The 6,000-nt window shown below is 40.0% G+C and overlaps 1 protein-coding gene across 2 annotated transcripts in view; it reads right to left on the bottom strand.

Moving 5' to 3' along the window:
• Positions 1-6,000, bottom strand: part of Nell1 (neural EGFL like 1) — an 801,023-nt gene that overhangs the window by 558,744 nt on the left and 236,279 nt on the right. The window lies entirely within an intron of this gene.

Here is a 6,000-nt window from a genome sequence, read left to right as displayed (position 1 = left end):
TCTCTCTCTCTCTCTCTCTCTCTCTCTCTCTCTCTCTCTCTCTCTCTCTCTCTCCTCCATTTGGGGAAGATTTTCTTGTCTCCCAAGATTAGATTGAGACCCATTATTCTCTCCCAGAGCACCCTGATCTTCCTGTTTATAGTAGTTATTAGTAATATGGGTTTATTTCTGTGCTTGTTGGTAGATGTCTCTTCTCACTAGGCACCTCCACAAGGGAAGGGCCATGCAGGTCAGTTCACCTTGTACCTGGCTCAGCACATCATAGGCACTCAGTGTCTGTGAGTCAATGACTAAATCCTCAGCATACTTCAAACTTAGAATTAAAAGAGTGTTAAAGATGCATAAGTTGAGCCTCAAAGAGATTAACCACTTTCCCTGTAGATATTCAAGTATTGGTTGGTGAATGAAATAGAAATAGAAACTCAAATACCATTCTCAGTTTCTCCCCACCACCCCATTTGATTCCCTAGCAACAATTTTTCTCATCAGGAGAAATTTAAAAAATATTGTTCCAGCCTGAAGAGACCTGTTCCCCATCAAATACTCGAATTGTCCACTCCATGAAATGCCTGTATCTTCCCGAAGACACAAGCCGTCTCTCTTTCTCAAGAAACACTCTATTATCATTCATTGCTTAAAGACTCGATGCAGAAAATAAAATAAAATAAAAATAACTTATCACACAACGGAGCACTCTCTTGAGAAACCAAGATGAATAAGACCCAGTTGGAACTCAAATATAAGTGGTTAAAACGAGCAGATGCTCAGAGAAAGACACATAATCTACTGAAGTAAGTCTTTGGCTTTTACTTAGAATAACTTCTTAATTTTAGTTCCTAGCAGAGATTTCATTCAACAAAAATTTATTAAGCAGCTAAAATATTCTCAGGCACTATGCTAGGTAAATAGGGATTTAGCAAAAAAAAAACCATAACCATCATAAATAAGTCTTCATTTATCTTACACATCTAGTGGTGATGTCTGACCTTAAGCACTGGATTATAAGGGGACATTATGATGGAGGAGGACAAGGTGCTCCAGGACTATCACAGAAAATTGTACTAATACAAGGTGTTCAAGAAGGAAATTGGCAGGATGAGCAAGGTTGGCTGGACAAAGAATGTGAGTTCCAAACACAGGGAAAAGCAAGAGTCAACAACATGCTCAAGAAAATGAATGAAGAAACAAACTTTGGTATTACATTTTTCCTCTTCTGGTGGGAGCAGTCTACAATTGGGACTCCCCCAGTAGTCCAGCATCAAGACTTCTATATCCAGTACAAAATAACATGAGTAAAACAATTTTATTTCTTTAAATCCATTGTCCTGATCTGTGTATAATAAGCTCTCCTCATAATAAAGAAGCCCCCAACACTGCTGCTCTCCAAATTCCTCTCTATACTCTTTAAAACCAGTCATTTCTTTTGCTTCATCTTTGACTTCTACAACCAATGATGGACATGCATCTGCATGATTTACCCCTGTGCATTTTTCACAAGAGGGAATGAAAAGGCTACCACCCCAAAGCAGGACTTAGCATTGCTAACATAGCTAAAGTTTGATTCCATATAGAGCACAATGGCTTACCCTCAGCCTCCTGCCCATGACATATCCCCCAACAGGTCAGGCAGTGCACCTTTGAGATGATGTTCCTGAACATTCTGAAAATAAACTCCAGATTCTTCTACCCTAAATTGAATCTCAGAAAGTCAATAGCTCTTCCTCCACTACCACTCACCCAAACTCATAATCCACAGAAGGCACAACGGCATACAGAAAATAGCACATTCATGTGCCTCCAAGGCTTGAATCAGCTCTATACCACAGATGGATCAGGAAGGATGTGGCCTGAAGATCCTTTATGAGATCTGGATCCCTACTCAACTCCAAACCAAAACACATGCCAAGGAGAAACCTGAGCCCTAAAGGATGAGAACAGTCCTTTCCACTTTAGAACGCAATTGGTTTCTTCCATAGCAGTCAAGATTTAAGGGTATTTTTTTCCAAGGTTGTCTAGCCTTAGTTTCAGGTCTCTCTGGAACAATCTGCCTCATTCTGGGGACTTCTAGACCCTCATTCATTGGAGCACTTTCAGGGCCACTGAATTCATGAACTCCCTGACACTGTACTTGAAATGCCCTCTGCTCCTAGCCTCAGCCCTGTCTTCCTAGATTATATTAGCTCATGGTCACTGGGGTGTCTATGGATCCACGTATCACTATGCAGAGGACCTGGCCCATCTACCGACTGCTAGTTCCTCTATTTGCACATGAGCTTATATTCTCATTCTGTGCCTCTTAGTTTATATTCTCATCAAGTACCTTTCCAGGTCTCCTTTCATTTCAGATATCCTGGAATCCTCTCTCTCAAACCATTTCATTCTGAATTCACCTAAAACAACAAGGAAGACCGGGAGGAAATCATGTGATGCCATGCCAAGACTCGTTGGGAGGATTTAATTGAAGAGCATAAAATCTTAAATAGTACAAATAATCTCAACTAATTTCAGCCCAGGCCAGATGACAAGGCAAGTGAACATGAATTAAAATTACAGATAAACACATTTGGAACAGATGTTGGGAAGAACTTTTCCCCCAACACTGGAAGACATTAACATGCAGCAAAGCCCTCCAAAGTCATTGGCAACACTGAAGATACAATTAGAGCAGATTATGAGGGAAATAAAACCCTGAGGAGAGTGTCAAAAATTTTGGGATGAGTCAAATGATTGCTGTGTTTTCCTGGAGCGGGCATGTGAATACATGGTCAAGAATGTTGACTTTTTACTTTTTTCTTCAGCCTTTAACAGAAAGCAACAGAAATCCATGAGTAATCTTTTTCTGCTGGGTTTACATTCAGGCCTTTATTATTTCTTTCCAGGAAGGAGAATAGATGTCACTCCAATGTGCACCCCTCCCACACCCACAATGGTCTCACACTTCAAGCCAGCAGGCTTCTGCTAGGAGGATTACCTCAAGATAATGAAGAGGGTAAACAAATTTTATGCTGTCAATACAAACCATTCTGAGGCATCAGAGGAAGGCTGCAGCAGTGATTAGCACTGTTCTGAGTGACACTGCTGACAACTGAGACCTTGAGCCCCCAGTGATCCCAAAGTGGCCTCCCCTGCTAGAGTCTATCATCTTTATTCCTTTTGCATGTGTCTTGCCAAACTGTTGTATATCCTTTTCCTAAGGTCATTTTGGCTGCACCAATAACCCAATGGATTTAATTACCTATTCAACTGTTAACCTTCATTTTTCTCCAACGAGAGGGGGAATTAGTTATTGCATTTGGCATGACTCAAGATTTGGAGAGGCAAGGTGTCTGAGCCCCTAATCTGTACACACCTTCTGTTGAGACACTGAGTACTGTTTACCACAAGGTCTTAAGTTTAATTTGCACAAAGAGAAAAACTCAGTGTAAAACTACAGTCTGCACATTTTATTTTTAGCAGTCAAGAGGGGGGAATGCAGTAAAATACATAAGAAAATGTGCATCACTAAGTCAAAAAAATTAATTATACAATCAAACTAATAAGTTATAACTTGGGGAAAGGAGTCGAAACTCAGCGAAATGGGCTTTAACATCATCTCATCTGCGAAATAGAGAAGACTATCATCGTTCAAAGACGTTGGCATGAAAATAACAAAAACATTCTACGTGACAGGAAGATATCTTCACCCCTACCCTTCTCCTACATTTAGAGAATCAATTTATAAAATGTGATCATTAAAAAAGTGTTATTCTTTTCTAAAGTTGGAAGTCCTTACAGATAACATACTGTCAACCAACTGAGATTGAGGATAAAAACCCCTCTTAGGCAGTTTCCTCAAATGTCCAATCTGAGCTTCTCCAGGTGAGGTGGCTTATACGAGTCCTAACGAGAATGAACCATGGAAAATTTCAAATTCCACAAGCAGACATAAAAAGATTTTCAACTTAGATTTCTAAGGAAGGATACTCTCAAGGGATAATTTCCCTTAGAGTAATGATATGACACTCACAGTGAGACAGAGAGAGATGATAAATATGCTAATTGAAGGGCCTTTGGTGCAAGTATCGAAAGGTCACAGCCACTTTGGTTTCTGTAGTCAATAGCATCAGGGTGGCAGAAGCCGTACAGCTGTGTCACACCACAGTGCTCATCCCTGAAATACACTTTTCATCTCATCAGACTTCCAACTAGAAGCTTCTTTGTTATTCGGTGGATAATATGCATCCACAAAGCAAATACTGTGGCCTTTCCAATTGCAGGATAAACATTACTTCACATAGAAGTTGGAAGTTGGGTGTTTCTCATCTTTTCACCACTTTCTGTTTTGTTTGTGGTTGGGGGGCAGAAAGAGGAAAGATAAGAAAAACTGAGTAATTTTCCTTAGAAGAGATGCCTGGGCTTTCCAAGTCTTGTTAAAATAGAAATTGTCCAGGCTGCTTCCCTTCCTCCAAGAGTCCACTCAAAAAACACAAACATGGAGGTAAAGGTGGGGGACAACAAGAAGGGAAAAGTATTTCTCACAAAATTATGTAAAGATGCTCTTGGGAAATAAATTGGAATTAAGAGAAATGGAGTAAACTTCATACAGAACATAATACAAGACAATAGGATTTTGAGCTCATCACTCATCTGGATATTTTTTAATCGTTATTTAAACTGTATGTGTCTTTTGAAAAAGAGATACCCTACTGCCCAGATTGACATACCTTTCCTTTTCTCGCCACCTGATGCACACAGATCTGAGCATGTGGACAAGTGGGCAGGATGTTCTGGACTGTTCTCTGTTATGTGTCAATAGGAAAGGAGGAGGCAATAATGGTAGGTGGTATTGAAAATGGCCTTAGTGGGGAAACATTGCTTCCTTCATTCCATTGTCTGAAATTTTGAGATAGGAGTAGTATAGAAGAAAGTGAAGAGAACACATGAGCCCAAATGGCTTAGTTAATCCAACTTCCCTATGGAAGTCCCTCCCTGCCACATCTATCCTGAAGACATGTTCCTGTCAAAATGTAGACTTGTCAGAGAGCACAAAACAAACTCTCATACACAAATATCTCCATTCAAAACCATCTGTTTCCAAATGCAAGATTACCTAGTTGAGAAAGAAAAGGGAAGGAGAAAGTCCTCAATTTCACAGTGGCCCTAGCTAAGATCAAGTCCACGAAGTCTTGCTCATGCCTCTCACTCTTCCCTAGCTGAGTCAGGTCTGGGAAAAGCCACCAGCTTGCTAGCAGTGGGAGCACTGTATAAGCTTGCTTTTCAGTGAGATGTGACACCTCTCAGTATCTACTGGTAAAGAAGGGCATGCATTCCAGAGAAACGCTAGCAGAAGCAGCGGCACCTGCTCTATAGTAAATTGGGTCAGAGCAATGAAATCCATCCTGAATTTCTGTGGTCTAATCAATGATTCAGCTCTAATGAAACCATAAATCAGAAAGGATTTGCATAAACTGAGTCCCATTTGGCACCTCAACAAATCGCAAGTGATGGATTTTGCATTAAATTATAAGACCTACCTAACAACCTTATTGGTTACCAATAAATGCATCGCTCTGAAAATTCCACTCAAGTTTTAGGCATTTCTAAGGCTTCCCAGCTGCCAATTTGCTTATAGTCATAAAAGTAGATAAATCAGGGCAGACGTTCTTGAGAGCATGCTCAGCATGTCCCTGATTCTAAGAGCCATTCTTGGCTATCATCATACAAAGATTTCCTACGAATTTTGCCAGGGCATAGTTCACTTGGGATTGGAGAGAGAAATCACAACCTAAGTTGAAAACACATCATGGCAAAATATATATTTTAATATATCAAAAGATATTAGGGATTAGTCAGCAAATTTGGGGCCACCACCCATTTTTGAAAATAAAGTTTATTGGAACACAGCCACATCCATTCATTTACCTTAGCTCCTGGCTGCTTTCATGGTATAGTAGCAGAGCTTAGTAGTTGTAATTCTGTTAAAATTTTCTATCCCATATATATTTACTTTGAGAACCTTTA

This window comes from Marmota marmota, unplaced genomic scaffold, assembly GCF_001458135.2.
Source record: "Marmota marmota marmota unplaced genomic scaffold, marMar, whole genome shotgun sequence".
NCBI lineage: Eukaryota > Metazoa > Chordata > Mammalia > Rodentia > Sciuridae > Marmota > Marmota marmota.
This window is presented reverse-complemented; position numbering and strand designations above follow the sequence as displayed.